The sequence below is a fragment of the Thamnophis sirtalis genome, unplaced genomic scaffold, assembly GCF_051295495.1.
Source record: "Thamnophis sirtalis isolate CommonGarterSnake01/CBP01778 unplaced genomic scaffold, rThaSir2_p1.2 scaffold_4, whole genome shotgun sequence".
NCBI lineage: Eukaryota > Metazoa > Chordata > Lepidosauria > Squamata > Natricidae > Thamnophis > Thamnophis sirtalis.
The window spans coordinates 117963290-117981400 of NW_028261384.1; positions in this window are offsets into that span (position 1 = coordinate 117963290).

The window sequence follows — 18111 nt, forward strand, 5'->3', positions numbered from 1 at the left end:
CTATAATCTACTGTAATAATCAAATTCATAAATTTCTTGGGGTTTTTTCCCCCCTTGTTTAGCAAGAAGTCCAGGAGTTTCCAGTCATTAATAAATTCAGGAATTGATCCCGCTCTAATTTTGCAATCTCTGCTAATTCTGTCATCTTCACCAACCATTTCTCACTGTGGTTTATTTCAAACCCTTCCCCTTTTTGTGCATACAGTAATCTTACAGTAGAGATCATTTATAAAAAAAAAACTATCTTCCATGTTTCTTTTCTAAACTGTTTGTCCACTAATCTCAACAAGAAGAGTTCTGGTTTCGGATGTATATTATTCTTTAAAATTCTTTGTATTGTTGTATGTATCTGAACCCTGATTTTCTGGCTTTAAAAAAGAAAAATCCTGTTAAACATGGGGTTTCTCTCAATGTTGCCACTGAAACTCTCCAGAATATCCTGTCAGTCCTGGAAGCCATCTTTTTCTTTGGAACTTCAGGGCTGCCACAATGCATTATAATACTACAGTAGTACAGTACAGATAGTATTTGACTTACAACCACAACTGAGCCCAGCATTTCTGTTGTTAAGTGAGACATTTGTTAAGTGCGGTTTGCCTCATTTTAAAACCTTTCTTGCCGCAGTTAATTTAATCCCTGCAGCTCGTAAATTAATAACCCAGTTAAGTGAAACTGGCTTCCCCATGAACTTTGTGTCAGTCCCGGAAGCCATCTTTTATCTTTGGGACTTCAGGCCTGCCACGTTTTCTACTGAAGGAAAGTGGGAGTGAGGTTATACAGAGTGTGGGCGATGTGTAGTCAAAATAAAAATTTTTCTTAAAAAGTCAAGGTTGCTTTGTCCTTACAGCTGCAATGAGGTAACCGGGAGGCATCTCCAGTCTTGGATAGTGCCTGATTGGATCCTGTGATGTACATGTGGGCGCTGGGCTGGGACTTGAACTTTCACTTGCGTGGGGAAAACTTGGAAACCAAGCTCTCCAGAATACCCTGTCAGCCCTGGAGGCCATCTTTTTCTTTGGAGCTTCAGGGCTGCCACAATGCATTATAATACTATAGTAGTACAGTACAGATAGTATTTGACTTACAATCGCAAGTGAGCCCAGCATTTCTGTTGTTAAGTGAGACATTTGTTAAGTGCGGTTTGCCTCATTTTAAAACCTTTCTTGCCGCAGTTAAGTTAATCCCTGCAGCTCGCAAATTAATAACCCAGTTAAGTGAAACTGGCTTCCCCATGAACTTTGTGTCAGTCCCGGAAGCCATCTTTTATCTTTGGGACTTCAGGCCTGCCACATTTTCTACTGAAGGAAAGTGGGAGTGAGGTTATACAGAGTGTGGGCGATGTGTAGTCAAAATATTATTTTTTCTTAAAAAGTCAAGGTTGCTTTGTCCTTGCAGCTGCAATGAGGTAACCGGGAGGCATCTCCAGTCTTGGATAGTGCCTGATTGGATCCTGTGATGTACATGTGGGTGCTGGGCTGGGACTTGAACTTCCACTTGCGTGGGGAAAACCTGGAAACCAAACTCTCCAGAATACCCTGTCAGCCCTGGAGGCCATCTTTTTCTTTGGAGCTTCAGGGCTGCCACAATGCATTATAATACTACAGTAGTACAGTATAGATAGTACTTGACTTACAACCACAACTGAGCCCAGCATTTCTGTTATTAAGTGAGACATTTGTTAAGTGTGGTTTGCCTCATTTTAAAACCTTTCTTGCTGCAGTTAAGTTAATCCCTGCAGCTCGCAAATTAATAACCCAGTTAAGTGAAACTGGCTTCCCCATGAACTTTGTGTCAGTCCCGGAAGCCATCTTTTATCTTTGGGACTTCAGGCCTGCCACATTTTCTACTGAAGGAAAGTGGGAGTGAGGTTATACAGAGTGTGGGCGATGTGTAGTCAAAATAAAAAATTTTCTTAAAAAGTCAAGGTTGCTTTGTCCTTGCAGCTGCAATGAGGTAACCGGGAGGCATCTCCAGTTTTGGATAGTGCCTGATTGGATCCTATGATGTACATGTGGGTGCTGGGCTGGGACTTGAACTTTCACTTGGGTGGGGAAAACTTGGAAACCAAGCTCTCCAGAATACCCTGTCAGCCTTGGAAGCCGTCTTTTTCTTTGGAGCTTTAGGGCTGCCACAATGCATTATAATACTACAGTAGTACAGTACAGATAGTACTTGACTTACAATCGCAAGTGTTGTGTTCTGAGCTTGCGCTGACTAAAAGTTTAAGCGGGAAGCGCTCGACAGCTGATTGGCTGATCGTTTGACAGCTCCTGTATAAATAGGGAGCTGTCCAAACGAGCAGCGCGCGTTCCTATCTAAGCCGGTTCTGAAACGTTAGCTTGTACTTTAAGGGAATAAACTTGTTAGCCTTTTATTCCTGTCTCTGCCTCAGTTCTTCTGGCTACCCACAGGTCCTTGGTACACACCACTGGCGACGAAGGTGGGATACCCAAACTGAGGTACGAGAAGCTGAAGTCACTTACTGCTGAAGTCACTCGCTGAGTCACTAGAACCGCGCTTAATTCTACCGCGACGAGATGTCGCTGGCTCTGACAGGAATGGCCACGTTAAATTTCGCGCCATTCAACTATGGCTCTGAGACATGGGAGTCTTACACGGCTCGGTTCGAATGTTTTTTGGTCACGCACGACCTCACCGAGCTGACGGACGAGCGAAAATGCGCGTTTTTCCTGTCCGTCTGTGGCACAGACGTTTTTCACACTGCCAGGGCTCTCACAGCTCCTGAACCCATTAAGGCCGTTCCCTGGCCCGTGCTGCTGGCAAAGCTGACAAGCCATTATGCCCCGTCTCCGTCCAAGATAGCCCGCAGGCACGCTTTTCACCAGCGGAGCCAAGCTGAGGGGGAGTCCGTCAGCGCCTACGTTGCAGCGTTACGATCGGCCGCTCTCCACTGCGAGTTCCGAGACTTGGACGAGGCCCTCCTTGACCGCCTCGTGTGTGGCCTGAGAGATCTCAAGCTGCAGAAGCGACTTCTAACCAAAACAGATCTCTCCTTTCAAACCGCCTTCGATGAGGTCCGGGCGTCCAAAATGGCTGCAGCATCCTTAGCAACCATCGCGAAGAGTCGGTCTGCCACAGCAGCACAGCCGGCCAATACATTCAGCACAGCTACCGGCCTCTTAGATTCTGAAAGTGAGGATTCGGAGTATGAGAACTCTGAGGAGGACATTAACCGCCTTCACGAGGCGAACAAAAAGAGCGTTCCGCAGAGGAAAGGCGACCCTAAATCTGCATGTGTTGGTTGCGGAGGCAACCACGAGAGAGCTGAGTGCAGATTTAGGCAAGCCCTCTGCCAGCGATGTGGCAGGAAGGGCCACATCGCTCGGGTATGCTGAGCCGCGCAGCCCATGTCCTCCTCTGAATTTCAAACCGATCGGTCTCGACAACCGAGGAACCGAAATAGTGGCCCCAAGAAGGCCAGGATGGACTGTCACGCCATCCTCCGAAATGCCACCCAGGATCTCTCCTGCCACCAGCTCCAAAAAAAAATACAGCTAACCGTTACTGTGGAAGGAAAGCCCTGCGAGATGGAGTTAGACACCGGATCCGCAACTTCCATCGTGTCCTGGAGCACAATTAAGCGCCTGCTGCCACAGCTGTCAAAACGCCAATTACAAGACTGTAATATGACGTTAAGAGACTATCAGGGCAACCTGATTCCAGTAATTGGCACCCGCAAAGTCAGAGTGCAGTTCAAGGGGTTTGACGGCCGGTTACCCCTCATCATAGTGGAAGGCCGGTTGCCCAGCCTTCTTGGCCTCGATTGGTTCCAGTCCCTAGGCCTGCAGATCAGCGGAATCCACCATCTAAGCGAGTCAGCTCTTGATTGCCTAGTAGCAGAGTTCCCTGCGGTGTTTGATGGCTCACTAGGCAAATACACTGGCACACCCGTGTCTTTCAACCTTGACCCGTCAGTACAGCCAGTGCGAATGAAGCCTCGCCGAGTACCCATCGCACTCAAACCAAAAGTGGACGCCGAATTGGACAGGCTGGTGGCTCAAGGCGTCCTAGAGCCAGTGGACCATGCCCGGTGGGAAACACCCATTGTGTTACCCATCAAGCCAGATGGCAGCGTAAGGATTTGAGGAGCCAAGGTGGCTCCTCAAATTTGAAGAGCCAAGGTGGCGCAGTGGTTAAATGCAGCACTGCAGGCTACTGCTAGATCAGCAGGTCAGCGGTTCAAATCTCACCGGCTCAGGGTTGACTCAGCCTTCCATCCTTCCGAGGTGGGTAAAATGAGGACCCAGATTGTTGGGGGCAATATGCTGACTCTCTGTAAACCGCTTAGAGAGGCCTGAAAGGCCTATGAAGCGGTATATAAGTCTACTGCTATTGCTATTGCTATTTGCGCTGACTACCGCTGCTCGATCAACCATGCCCTGCCTTCCAACGCGTACCCGGTGCCAGTGGTCCAGCATTTGCTGCACACCTTGGGCGAGGGGACTGTTTTCGCGAAGCTCGACCTCGCCCAAGCTTATCAACAGCTGGTGGTGGACGATGAAGCAGCGGAAGCCCAGACAATCATCACACACCGGGGCGCTTTCCGTTGCCGCAGATTGCAGTTTGGGGTCAGCATCGCCCCAGGACTGTTCCAGAGTTTGATGGAGCGGCTGCTCCAAGGACTCAGAGGTGTCATTCCCTATTTTGACGACGTCCTCGTGTCAGCCACCTCCATGGATGAACTAATGGCCCGGTTGCGCTTAGTCCTCCAACGTTTCCAACAAGTGGGACTGAAGGTCAAGAGAGATAAGTGCCAGGTTGCGGTAACCCAGATAGAATTCCTTGGTTTCCTCATTGATGGCAGTGGCATCCACCCCACGGCTGCCAAGACCAAAGCCATCGTGGAGGCCCCTGCCCCCACTAACAGAGCTGAGTTACAGGCCTTTTTAGGCCTACTTAATTTTTACGCTGTTTTTCTGCCCCACAAAGCATCAGTCGCAGAGCCGCTCCATCGCCTCCTAGACTCAGGCGCACCCTGGGTTTGGGGCCGCAGGGAAGCTTCCGCTTTCCTAGCTGTCAAGCATCTCCTCATCTCCAACGATGTTCTGGTACAATACAGCGAGCACTTGCCTCTCGTACTCGCTTGTGATGCTTCCCCTTACGGGGTGGGCGCCATCCTTTGCCACCAGTTACCCAGCGGAGCAGAGGTGCCAGTTGCCTATTTTTCACGCACGTTCTCTGCCTCTGAACGTAACTATGCCCAAATTGATAAGGAGGCTCTTGCCATTGTGGCTGGGGTGCGCCGGTTCCACCATTACTTGTACGGCCGGCCATTTCAAATTGTCACTGATCACAAGCCCCTGCTCGGTTTGCTGGCTGGAGATCGCCCTGCCCCTCAGGTTATCTCCCCACGCATGACCCGCTGGTTTGTTTTCCTCGCGTCCTACGAAGACCAGCTGCACCACAGACCGGGGAAGCAGATCGCCCACGCCGACGCCCTCAGCCATTGCCCTCTGCCAGAGGCCTTGGAAGATCCTGCTGCTGCCGCACCTGTATTCCTTATAGACGACCTCAACCTTCCACTCTCTGCCGCGGACATCGCCCGGGAGTCCGCAAGGGATCAGGTAATATCCCGGGTGCTAGACTGGGTTAAGCGAGGGTGGCCGAAAGACCCCGTAGACCCCGTTTACCTCCCCTTCAAGTCACGCCTGGCGGAGCTATCCGTTCAGCACGGCTGTTTGCTGTGGGGCCATAGGGTTGTCGTGCCGGCCTCACTGAGGACTACCGTCCTGCGGCAGCTACATCACGCTCACCCAGGAATTGTCCGGATGAAAGCCTTAGGTAGAAGCTATGTTTGGTGGCCCAAGCTTGACCAAGACATCGCCGACCATGTCGCCGGCTGCCCACAATGCCAGAGCGCCCAGGCGCTGCCACCTAAAGCAGAGCCGCGAACGTGGGAGCCCCCTTCCACCCCATGGTCCCGAATTCACGTTGACTTTGCAGGCCCCATTCACGGCCGTATGCTCTTTATTGCTGTTGACGCCTTCTCGAAATGGGTCGAGGTCGTCCACATGTCCTCCACTACAGCAGACGCGCTAATCGCGACCCTGCGCCACCTTTTTGCCACCCATGGCCTGCCCGACGTGTTGGGGTCCGATAACGGACCGCAATTGACAGCAACCAAGATTGAGGCTTTCCTTGCTTCCCACGGCATCCGACATGCCCTCACCTCCCCGTTCCATCCCGCTAGCAATGGCTTGGCGGAGCGCGCTGTTCGCTCCGTCAAAGAGGCTCTTTCCAAATTAGACCACCTTCCCTGGCAGGAACGAATTGACGCCTTCTTGCTAGCCCAACACTCTACTCCCTCGCCAGAGACGAACACGAGCCCAGCCGAGCGTCTCATGGGACGGCGGTTGCGGACAACCCTGGACCGTTTGCCCCCCGCTTATTCCGCCCCGACCCCATTGGATTCCCGGGGAGGGTCCCGCTCCTTCGTCCAGGGGGAGGCAGTGTATGCCCAGAATTATGTAGGACATCCCTTGTGGCTACCGGGCATAATAACTGACCAGACCGGGCCCTGCTCCTACAGGGTCAGGCTCCTCGACGGCAGAGTCTGGAAACGCCACTGCGACCAGTTGCGGAGCAGGCACCAACCACCAACAAGTCAGCAGCAGTCAACCGACCTGCCAACACTGACGGGCCCGACGACCGACGCCGAGCACGGAAACGAGGAGGCCAGCCGAGAACAAGCAGCCGGAGCCCCAAACCGAAGCGGCGACTTACTTGGTGGGCCAGCACCATCCTTCGTTCTCTGGCGGCCCGGGCGATCGCCGTCCTCCGATGCAGAGTCCTCGGCCGAACAACCAGAACCTCCAAACGGTGCAGAAGGGCCTAGGGCATCCGGCCGCATCAGGCGGCGTCCAGCATATTTACAAGACTACGCCTGTGCGAACTTAGGGGGGGAGGAGTGTTGTGTTCTGAGCTTGCGCTGACTAAAAGTTTAAGCGGGAAGTGCTCGACAGCTGATTGGCTGATCGTTTGACAGCTCCTGTATAAATAGGGAGCTGTCCAAACGAGCAGCGCGCGTTCCTATCTAAGCCGGTTCTGAAACGTTAGCTTGTACTTTAAGGGAATAAACTTGTTAGCCTTTTATTCCTGTCTCTGCCTCAGTTCTTCTGGCTACCCACAGGTCCTTGGTACACACCAGCAAGTGAGCCCAGCATTTCTGTTGTTAAGTGAGACATTTGTTAAGTGTGGTTTGCCTCATTTTAAAACCTTTCTTGCCACAGTTAAGTTAATCCCTGCAGCTCGCAAATTAATAACCCAGTTAAATGAACGTGGCTTCCCCATGAACTTTGTGTCAGTCCCGGAAGCCATCTTTTATCTTTGGGACTTCAGGCCTGCCACATTTTCTACTGAAGGAAAGTGGGAGTGAGGTTATACAGAGTGTGGGCGATGTGTAGTCAAAATATCATTTTTTCTTAAAAAGTCAAGGTTGCTTTGTCCTTGCAGCTGCAATGAGGTAACCGGGAGGCATCTCCAGTCTTCGATAGTGCCTGATTGGATCCTGTGATGTACATGTTGGGACTTGAACTTCCACTTGCGTGGGGAAAACTTGGAAACCAAGCTCTCCAGAATATCCTGTCAGTCCTGGAGGCCATCTTTTTCTTTGGCGCTTCAGGGCTGCCACAATTAGTGCCTGGGAAAATGGGAGGGGGGAATTGAAGGAGTCGGTGGACAATTAGCCATAACAACATTCCTTTCTTCTCTGGGAGTCAAGGGCATTTGGCTTGCGCCTGGATGGGAGCGACTGGGGGTTCTCCCCAGTTGGGACGATGAAATGATTGGGCCATCTTTTACCTTTGGGACTTCAGGCCTACCACATTTTCTATTGTGGAAATATGGGAGGGGGATTATACAGAGTATGGGCGATATATGGTCAAGACATTTTTCTTAGAAAGTCAAGGTCATCTTGCCCTGTAACAGTGACTGGAAGGTAGTTTGGATAGTGCCTGATTGGATCCTGTGATGTACATGTTGGTGCTGGGCAGGGACTTGAACTTTCACTTGGGTCAGGAAAACCCCGGAATTCTCAGCTTTGAGTTTTCCCAGATGTGCCAATATGACATCTCTGATAAAAGGGAACTTAGAGGAATTGCTAGCCTTGGAGTCTTCTTTCATTGGGGGTGTTACTTGGAACCCTGACATATCCTACAAATTAATTCTTTTCATGTCAAATGCTCCAATTTTTCTAACTTATGTGGCTTTTTAAAATGTTTGTACGTTGTCTGTGTGTCTGTTTTTTAAAGCAGAACTATAACCAGGAATAATCTTTTTTTTTTTTAGTTCTCCCATCTCCATTGGTACTTTGTTCACATTTTTTTATTTTTTAAGAATTATTTCTCACTGTAAGCCATTCAATCTGCTGCTATTCTTTAGGATTAAACGTGACCTCACTAGAGTTTCTAAAAGTGAACATTCTGAGCAGAAAATGTATGTTCATTAGTGCAAATTTTGTGCTTTTATAAATAAAGTAAAAAATTGAATGGCTTGCTCTATATGCAGAATGTCAGACTGATCATAATATAAGTCACTGTAAGTGAGATGGGGAGCTGTACAAATATGATAAATAAATAAATAAATAAATAAATAAATAAATAACTTTAGTGCATTAACATTATGTCTGTTCTGCATTAGAGCCCACCACTTTATGTCTTTATGCTGTTGGAAGATAAGAGCCTCTATCTATCTATCTATCTATCTATCTATCTATCTATCTATCTATCTATCTATCTATCTCTCTCTCTCTCTCTCTCTCTCTCTCTATCTCTCTATCTCTCTCTCACACACACACACACACACACACACACACACACTGAGGTCACACATCAACCCCAATCATGTCTGATTCAGTGATAAATTACAAATAAAATATACCTTTTTTAACCTCTTTCTGCCTGCCTTTGACACTCAGGCTGCACCTGATTACGGTAAATGCATCTCTAGGTATCAGTCAAACGAACGTAAAAGAGAATTCCCCTCAAAATAAGGGATCTCAAGACTTTAAGGGATAAGGGATCTCAAGACTCCCCTCAAGATAAGGGATCTAAAGATCCCACTTAAAATTCCACAGCAAAGAACAGCTTATACATCTAAGAATGTCACAGACATCCAGGATGAGGAATGGATCTTCTTCTCCTGGACTGCACGTGTCCCCAAGGGTGGTTTACACATTTAAAGTGCTTCACATCAAAGTTCAATACTCCATGATCAAAGTCCTTTGGTCCTATAAGTACAGGTAGTCCTCGACTTATACAATAACAATTGAGTCCAAAATTTCTGTTGCTAAGTAAGGCATTTGTTAAGTGAGTTTTGGTCCATTTTACCATCTTTCTTGACACAGTTGTTAAGTGAATAGCTTCAGTTGCTAAATTGGCAATACAGTTGTTAAGTGGATCTGGTTTCCCCATTGACTTTGCTTGTGAAAAGGTCTCAAAAGGGGATCGCATGACCCCGGGACACTTACAACGGTCATAAATATGAGTCAGTTGTCAAGCATCTGAATTTTGATCTCATGATCCTGGGGATGTTACAATGGCTGTAAGTGTGAAAAATGGTCATAAGTCACTTTTTTCAGTGCCATTGTAACTTTGGACAGTCACTAAATGAACTGTTGTAAATCAAGAACTACTGGTGCTACCATCCTTAGCTTCCTTACCCTTCCAGAGCTGAATTATGTGTTCATTTTTGCTGTCGAATAAACTTAACTTTATTTAAATTTAAATTTAAAATAAAATAAATAAACTTCAATCAGGCACCCTCTGTGTTCATTTGCCTTTGCAACTCCCGGAGTTGAAGTCCACAAGTCTTAAAATTGCCAAGGTTGGAGATCCCTGGTCTAGTTGCAGAAAAGAGCTCTTTGCACAAGTAGTCCTTTAACATACAAGCATTGGTTTAGTGACCACTTTAAATTCTAACAGCACTGAGAAAAATACTCTATCGAGGGCCGTTGTCCTAGCAACCATTGCAAATATGGTAGTCACCTCCCAGCTATCCAAACATCTGAGAAGTGGTTTGGTTGCAAGACCACTGGACTTTCGATTATACGAAGTTTTGCAAAAACATGACAAATTCTCTCAGTTCCTCAATTGAGAGGAAGGGCGATGGTGTCCAGACTGACTTCCTACTGGTGGAAAGTCATAGTTTGAAAATGGGCCTGTGTCAGACAAGGCAATTTCTCAACTCGGAGGAGGAATACAAGCAACCTTGTTTGGCCTTTAAATTAATAGTGGAGGTAGGGAAGGGAACTGTGGGAAACAACAGGTAGCTCATAGAACTGGAAAGTTCAGCAGGTTTGATGAAACTGGCATGTTCCATTCACACAACATGCTTAGTTTGGCTAAAGAGGATTAGGCATTCGGGATTCAGCATACAATGCAAACCCAGGCCAGCAGGTTCATACGTAACAGTGGTTGTTTGAATTGAGCTTGTTGCGGGAATATAACCATTGCCGGGATTTTAATATGGAATCAGTACAAATAATTGTTTACATAAAGTACTCTGCTCAGTTGTTTCTTTGCAGACATTTGATTATCCTGTTAAGTAATCAGTGTGAGGAAGTGTGGGATTTGTTGCTTGTTTATATGAAGTAGTTCGCTCAGTTGTTTTGGTGCAGGTATGCTTTACTTCTTCATTAGAGTACAGGTAGTCCTCGAGTTATGACCACAACTGAGCTTTGTGTTGCTAAGTGAAACATTGGTTAAGTGAGTTTTGCTCCATTTTACAACCTTTCTTGCAACAGTTGTTAAGTGAATCATTGCAGTTAGTAATTTAGTAACACAGTCGTTAAGTGAATCTGGCTTTCTCATTGAGTTTGCTTGTCAAAAGATCACAAAAGCTGATCACATGACCCATGACACTGCAACTGCTATAAATATGAACCAGTTGCCAATTCAAATTGTCCGGCATTTGAATTTTGATCATGTGACCATGCTGCTGCTGCAATGATCGTAAATGTGAAAAATGATCATAAATCACCTTTTTCAGGGACGTTGTAAATTTGAATGGTCACTAAAGGAATCATTGTTAGTCAAGGATTACCTGTATTGTATTATTGTCTGCCTGATTGTTTGTCTGCCGATAACCCTCGCTTCTCTGAATGTGGATTGCTGGAAGAGATATGTCTAGTCTTTTTATTTTCTTCCTAAATTTTTATTACCTCTTGAACAGTGTGCGAATGTAGTTTATCTTTTATGTGTCTATTGAGGGCTGATTAATTGGACCTTACGCTTCCAGAAGTTCCTTGGCATTTCTGGGTTGGCTTCGTCCAAAATGCTCGCTATTTCCTAGTTCAAACTGCGGCTAAGTCTGTCCACATGTTGTGAGATTAAGCCATTTTTCCCATGTCTTCAGCCGGGGGTTTATTCACCCTTCCTTACAACTGCAATTGTTTGTTGTAGCCAGCAGGGGGCAGGGCAATCTCCAGACACACTATGGCCTCTCCTAGCATACATGCAGCTAGTACTAGTACAGGTTTCAAGATCAGCAGTTAAAAAGTCTGAGGCCCTGGACTGGCACGCTACAGGGGTCCTGGACCGAATCCCGTGGGAAAAAAAATGAGTCGCCCAGAGCTGGCACTGCATGGCTGGGAATCACGCCAGCCCCACAAAGCAACAAAGGGAGCTGCAGCCCAGCCAAACCCCCTGCCAAGCAGAGCCAATGTTGTTAGTGCCCAGCAGCTACTAGTGTAGCTGCTGTAGTAAACCATGTTGGGAATCCGTCTCCATATTAATCTCATCCTTAATTTAGCTTTGCTGGCCAACAGCAAAGGTCTTCCTGGCCAACAGCAAAGGTCATTAGGTCTTCCTTTCCCAACCTCAGTGACTTCGAGATGTATGGATTTCAACCAGTGGTGGGTTCCTACCGGTTCAGACTGGTTCGGCTGAACTGGTAGAAATTTGGTGGCCTAGGTCACTAGAACCGGCAGCGACCCAGGCCTACCGTGCCCCCGAACCAGTTCTCCCAGCAGCGCTGTAGACGCCACCATCTTGTTTTTTGCTTCTGTGCATGCGCAAAGCCATTTTTATTGCATTTTTGCTCAAATGCGCACACACGCAGAGTGCGCACCTGGCGCGAGAGAGAGCAAAGCGGGAAAATTCTGGGAGTTGAAGTCCACACATCTCAAAATTGCTGAGGGTGGGAAACATGGTGTTGGATCCTCCAACAACTACATTCAAATCTACCTTTTCTGCAACGCCCACATGTGTACATATGGATGAACAAAATCAAGACTGCAGTTGTGATCACACATTGGAAGCTCCCCCCCCCTCCCATTTCTACATCAGTGCATTAAAGAAGGCTTTGATGTTATGGTCATGGCTATCTACATTTTTTGTGGGTGCTCAGTGTAACAGTTCTGGAAGTGGATTTTCATAATGGAAAACTCAGATCTGCTGCCCTCATCCCATATGAAAAGGAAATCTATATCTAGAACAAAGTAGGACATATGCAACTACAATGCTTGATTTTGGAAGGAGGAATTTCTTATGTATTTGTACATTTCTCATTGTACAAATCTTGAAGTGGTTTACAATGATGGCGAAAGCAGTGTCATACGTAAGATTAGGAGATCCTCGTTCAAAGGCAGCTTCAGCTATCAGCGCTTACCCATAACTTTGGCCAGTTGCTATCTCTTAAATTACCTACCTCACAAAGTTGTTAAAAGGTAAAACAATAAAGAACTAAAGTACTACGTCTTCCTGGAGGAAAGGTGTACCCTGAAAGCAGTAAATAATGAATAAAAAGTATTGACAAAGGACATTTATTCACTAGGAATTTATTGTTGAATATCTTCATAACAACATCCTTCAGCCATTACTGAAGCAATATTAAAACACACACATACACACAGGTTTTTTTAACCCCACTTTATAAGTAACTCAAGGTGGATAACATAGATTCCTTTCTTGCAGTATTTTCCTCACAACAACTCTGTGAGGTGAATTGAGCTGTAAAGCAAGTGTAACCATTTACTTGTTTGTTTGTTTATCCTGCCTTTATTTTTATAAATAACTCAAGATTTAATACTCCTTTCTATTCCTAGTTCCCTCACAACTGTAGGAACCTAGTACCCACCCCTCTCTTAGGAACATGAAATATCCTGGGAAATATTGAAAAGGCAGAATATTATATTTCCAGGGATCAGAAATGGGGAAACATGTTTTTTAGGCAGGAAACAGACTCATTCTTAATAACCCCCCTTTTTTTCAATGAGTCATTAAAGCCTGGGCGAGTCTATTCTACATAACAAAGATCTCTCCCCTTCAGCTCCAGGGTGATGGGATTAAGGCATGATAGTATTAGCCCTTTACCCATCTCACCACAGGGCACCTGGGAAGAAGCAATACTCAACCAAACTTGGACTCAAAGGACAACCTAAAAGTTGCCCCTGCATGGCCCCATGGGAGTCTGGCAAACAATCAGAATACATTTCTTACACAGAAACAGGAAACAGAGACGTGTGGCCGTATAGAGCAGTGTTTTTCAACCACTGTGCCGCGGCACACTAGTGTGCCGTGACATAGTGTAAGGTGTGCCATGGGAAAATTACTTTATATATAGTCAATATAGGCACAGAGTTAATTTTTTTTAACATTTTCTAATGGTGGTGTACCTCGTGATTTTTTTCATGAAAAAAGTGTGCCTTTGCACAAAAAAGGTTGAAAAACACTGGTATAGAGAGTATAAAGCCAGGAACGTTCAGCTTCTTCTTTCTCTTTTCTTCTTTAGTCAACATCTAGAAGCATGTTTCTTTTCTGTTCTGTTCAGGAGCTCAAGCCATGTGGTCCTGTCCACCATTAAACCATCTTTGCCAGCAACCTCCATGTTTCCAGTGTCTTTTCCCCCACTTGGAGCTGAACTCAGAAGGACATTTCTTCCAACACAACAATCTAGCCTGGTGCCTTAACAACTAGACCAAATTATATATTTAAAAATATTATTTATTTATAACTAGATAAAGCTGGTTATTACTGTTCTTTTGACCATGGAACTAATTTCAAACATGTCAATATTCCTTGCAACCAAACACCTGTGACATTATTATCTAGGCATGGAAAATCAGAGGAGATGTTGTGACTCTGTGGCTTATCAACAACCGTTTGAGCAAATCAGAGCTCAAGGAAAAGCTGAGCTAAGCTGCCTTCATAGTTGTTTTCAGACAGATAAGGGGTCATTTTAAACCTTCCAAAAGCTTTCCGCTCCAGGTTGTCCTTGATTTATAATTACATTTGGGACTGGAAAATTTCACCTAAGTGGTGTGGTCACTAAGAGAGGCATTATATGATCACATCTAGTTTTACAATCTTTTTTTGCCATGGTCACTAATCAGAGCATTACGTGATAATGACTTGCAACCTCCTGCTGGCTCCTGCATTGACTTCACTTGTTGAAAGCCAACTGGGGAGGATTGCAGAGGACATAATAATGAGACTCTGGGATACTGCAATCATTATATAAATACATGCCATTTCCCAAGCACCGAAATTGCAATTGGGTGACCTCAGGGATGCTACAATGGTCATAAGTGCGAGGAAATGGTCATATTTTTCAGCTTCATTGTAATTTTGAATTGTTGCTAAATAAATGGTCATATGTCAGATACATGCATGATATTATAACAAGCTGCCATCAACTCCTCTAACTGATCCAGAACCCCTTTGTCTAGCCATACAGAAATCTTCACCTTTAGAAAGCCAAAACTGCTTCTTCAGTCCAGTTCTAGAAAAAGAGAAAGAAAAATACTTTGGATCTTCCTGACCAACCCCAGAAATGCAAAGTTTCACAAATCTTGGGCTAATCTGGAATTACAAGGTATAACTGGGTGACCATGCTGTTTTGCACATGGGGATATGAGAAAATCCTTCTTAAGCCAAGGAAACCAAATCTGAAAACACATGAAAAACATTTGCACGCCAAGAATTCCAATAAAATCAAGAGAATCAGCCCAATCAAATTAGTTATTTATTACTTCCTAGAAGGAAAACTTGGATTTAGGCACATCACAGAAGATGGGAGAGAAATATTTTAGATTTTGTGCTTGGAAGTTCTTGTTCCTTCTTTGCCTTGCACGCACTGAGCATTTATTTTGCATTTTGTAAAAAAAAAAAAATCAGAAGCAAAAGATGGCTGGTGTTTTGCTCCATCTAGAAAACCAGAAAATATCTAGCAGCTAAATCCACCTTCTTAATAATTTCAAATTTATAAAGCAGCAGTCTGTTTTTCAATCATTCTTTAAGTAAATTGGATTACACTGGTAGACCCCCTTTAGGAGAAGCAAGCTGAATCCCATCTATCCAGATCTTTGTGGTACCATACAAAAACCAAGAGTTTGTCACAGAGGCCAAACTACACAGTACTGCAGACAATTCAGGAAAGTACCGTAGTCTCAACTGCATTTAACTAAATGTAACTTTGCGGAGGAAATTTGTGACTGGAGAATTACTTGATGGAGAAAAAGGTTGAGAATTGGAGGTATTTGACTGCCCCGCTTCCTTTACAGGGGAAACACACGAATGGTTATTTACATAAATAGCACAAGTGCTCCATCCTTAGCCACACCATTCTTTGGGCTAGTTCAAATTGTCTTCGGCCTGAGACAAAATTAAAATAATGACTTCTCAAAGTCATTGAATATAGTGCATAAGCCAGCTAAGGTTTTTTGGTATATAAAACTGATGCTGAAAATTTCTGCCTGATAGTCAATATGCAAAATTCATAACCTCTTCTTAATACAATACAATACAATACAATACAATACAATACAATACAATACAATACAATACAATACAATACAATACAATACAATACAATACAAGAGTTGGAAGGGACCTTGGTGGTCTTCTAGTCCAACCCCCTGCCTAGGCAGGAAACCTTATACTGTTCCAGACATGGCTATCCAACGTTTTTTAAAAGATTTCCACTGTTGGGGCATTCACAACTTCTGGAGGCAAGCTGTTCCACCGATTAATTGTTCTAACTGCCAGGAAATTTCTCCTCAGTTCTAAGTTGCTTCTCTCCTTGATTAGTTTCCACCCATTGCTTCTTGTTCTACCCTCAGGTGCCTTGGAAAATACTTTGACTCCCTCTTCTTTGTGGTAACCCCTGAGATATTGGAACACTGCTATCATATCTCCCCTAGTCCTTATTTCTCTTAAACTAGACATACCCAGTTCCTGCAATCGTTCTTGATATGTTTTAGTCTCCAGTCCCCTAAACATCTTTGTTGCTCTTCTCTGCACTCTTTCCAGAGTCTCCGCATCTTTTCTACATTGTGGTGACCAAAATTGAATGGTTTACCCCTTCTTCTTTTTCCTCCCCTTCCTTTTTTCAAGAAGTTTATTAAGATTACTGTGCTAAAAAAAAAACCAATTACAATAACAATAATAGAAAAATGAGAAAGGGGAAAAAGGGAGAAAGAAAGGTGTAAAGCAAAGGGAGAAAGAAAGAAAAGGACTGACTTTCAACATTTTTCAGCACAGCAAAATGCACTGCAAAATGCAAAATGAAATGACAGCCTCAATTTTTTATTTTAGCAACTTAACAGGTACTAATCATTTCTGTTACAAACTACAGGTAGTCCTTGACTTATAACCATTGGTTTAGTGACTGTTCAAAGTTACAACAGCGCTGAAAAAAGTTATGACTTATGACTGTTTTTCACACTTATGACTGTTGCAGCACCCCCATGGTCACGTGATTGAATTTCAGGCGCTGGGCAACTGGCATTTATTCACACATTCCAGGGTCATTTGTATTTCCATTTGTAATCTTCCCAGCTGCTTTCCAATTACCAAAGTCAATGTGGGAAGCCAAATTCGCTTAATGTCCACACAATTCACTTAACAACTGCAATGATTCTCTTAGGGATTGTGGCAAATAAGGTTGTAAAATGGGTCAAAACTGACTTAACAATTGTCTTGCTTAGCAACAAAAAAATTGGGCTTAGTTGTGGTCATAAGTTGAGGGCTACCTGTAGATTAATCAGCAAAACCCAAAATCAAGAGTTTACGTTTTTTTTTTCTTCCTCAAGCACAAAGTCCAGAAATTTTCAAGTTTCCAAGTAGAAGCAAAACTGGGTATCTTCTTTTCTCTAATTATTAAAACAGTCAATTCTGCCATTTCTGCTAGCTCCAACCCTTTCCCCATCTATTCCTCTTTTATGGGGATTGACGATCTTTCCATTTTTGTTCCTGTAGAATTCTTCCAGTGGTGGGTTTCAAAATTTTTTAGAACCTCTTCTGTAGGTGTGGCCTGCTTTGTGGGAGTGACTAGGTGGGAGTGGCTTTCCAGCCATGTGACTGAGTGGGAGTGGCTTGGCAGCCATGTGACTGGGTGGGCGTGGCCCACTTGTAAAATGTGGTGAAACTCACTTAACAACACTCTTGCTTAGCAACCCAAATGTTGGCTCAGAAACTCTGGCATTTGAAGCACGTAAGTCTTAAATCTCTCAAGTTACAAGACCCTTGCACCCCTAACCCTTTAGAAAAAAAATCCAAGGGTGTTCAAACTTGACAGCTTTAAGACTTTAAGGTTTAGATAGGACTCTTAGAGGCAGGGCAATTGGTGAGCCAGCCAATCAGTGAGCGGTGGGTGGGGCAAACGTGGTGAGGATGGGCGTGAAGAGGGAGCTGGAACCACTTCTAAATGGCACGGTAGATTTGTGGAACCTCTACTATAGAAGAGGTTAGAACCCGGCAGGAACCCACCCCTGAATTCTTCCTACAGTCAACATGTACAATGACAAAGTTCAAAATCTTTTTTCAAATTCCTGATCACCCAATAACCCTAAAAGATAATTTTCAGGTTTCAATTTTGGGTTAATTTTAGGAATTTGCTGTATTATAACATGGATGTGAGCCCAATATTTCTTTATTTAATCCCAAGAATGATTTACCGCTTCTTACAGACACCCAACAATCTTTCACCAACCAAGAAAAATCACAGATGTTTATTACTTTTCTTTATGAAGGAGCATTTTAGAGCAAAACCTTATAAAAATGCCTATTCTAATAATAACAACACATTATCTTCCTATTTATCTAAGGTGACCAGACGTCCCGATTCTCGCGGGACAATCACGCTTTCGGACAA